A 1,663-nucleotide genomic window follows, 5' to 3' on the forward strand; every position below is an offset into this window, starting at 1 on the left:
TGAGACTCCGTCTCAAAATAAATAAAATAGTCTAGTACAGTGTAAAGGTATAGGGCAGACCTCCTGGGTTAAGGGGCACTATATAACAAGAGCCTTACCTAACAAACAAACATTGTAACCTAATCATTTGTACACTCATATTAATCAGAAATTTAAAAGTGGTCTAGCATTTGCATATAACCTATACCCATCCTGCTCTTGTGTACTTTAAATCATCTCTACATTACTCATAGTGCCAAGTATGTGTGACGCCCACACATTACTTCATTTTTGTGGATTCTATGTAGTATTTAGCATGTGGCAAATTCAAGTTTTGCTTTTTGAAACTTTGTGGAATTTTTGTCTTCTGAATGTTTTGATCCACAGTTGGTTGAATCCATGCAGGGAACCCACAGATAATGGTTAGAGGGCTAACTGCTTAGAAATTATTAGAATGGTTAGAAAAGGCAGAACAGGGGCTTGTGGGGCACAAGCATTTGTCATTTGACTGCCCAGTACCTCTGTATCCCTGTCTCAGGTCTGGAGAGTCCCCTCCCAAATATATGTCTGCAGGCCAGAGGGCCTCAACCACCTGTTGTGACGGGCACAGGATGCCCTCTGGCCTCTCTGGTTTCTTCTGCAGCTGGGACTCAGGCATGTAACTGGAACCAACCACTGAGACACACCTTAGCCAGATGTTGCATCTTCAGCTAGTGACACAGAGGAGGTGGCAGCAGTGGCTGGAGTCTCCATCCTTAGCGCCCAGCATCTGCCGTCAGTGGGGTTCTGTGCCCAGGCGTGTGCATCTCCTTGGGACCAGTTCTACATCTGATTCAGGGGTTGCTTCTGCCCTCTTAGCCACAAGACCTGGTTCTCCAGCTTATTTAAGACTCACCTGGTAACCTTTCATTAATTGCTTCACTGCTTTAATTAGCCAAAGTCAGATTCTCTTTTGGCAACAAAGACCCTACATCAGGGATACTTCTGCAGCCATTTCTTTACCGGGCCGGATTTCATTCCCGTGTCTCTCCCTGGATGGGCCACCTCCCCGTCGCATTGAGTTTCATTCCTGTGTCTCTCTCTGGATGGGCCACCTCCCCTGTCTCTGCATTCAAGAGCTTGCTTTTCATTTGGCAGTGGGTGTGACATTGTTCCCTCCATTGCAAGGATGTGCATGTTTTGGATTCACAACTGAGTTATCGTCCCTCCCTGTCTAACCCCCTGTGGCCTTGAGTCCCCTCTTCCATACCAGCCCTGGACACTCAGAGCAGGACTTTTGTAGCTGTCCCTGATCAAACCATCTGATGATGGTGTGGTCCCCTCCTTGGGTTGTGTCTTCTCTGCCATATTAAATGCTCCAAACTGTCACCCCTGTAGTATACATCCTTCCCTGTGTCCCTACCCATATTCAACATGACTCCGCAGCACTCCCCATCAGCAGCTTGTCTGCCCGATGCTTCCCTCAGGGCTGACTGTGCACCTTGCTTTGACAGTGGAATATGGCAGAAGCAGTGGTTTGCTTGCTCAGTGGCCCGGCCCACGTCTCCTCTTTCTTATATGGAGCATACAGTGAGAAGAGGCCCCACCCGGCCTGCTGGGGTCTGGGAGCCACATCTGCTCCCTTTATGTGGACTCATGCATGCTACAGAGTGAGAAGAGGCCCCACCCCGCCTGCTGGGGTCTG

This window comes from Otolemur garnettii, unplaced genomic scaffold (assembly GCF_000181295.1).
Source record: "Otolemur garnettii isolate 467f Iridium unplaced genomic scaffold, OtoGar3 scaffold00189, whole genome shotgun sequence".
NCBI classification, from domain to species: domain Eukaryota; kingdom Metazoa; phylum Chordata; class Mammalia; order Primates; family Galagidae; genus Otolemur; species Otolemur garnettii.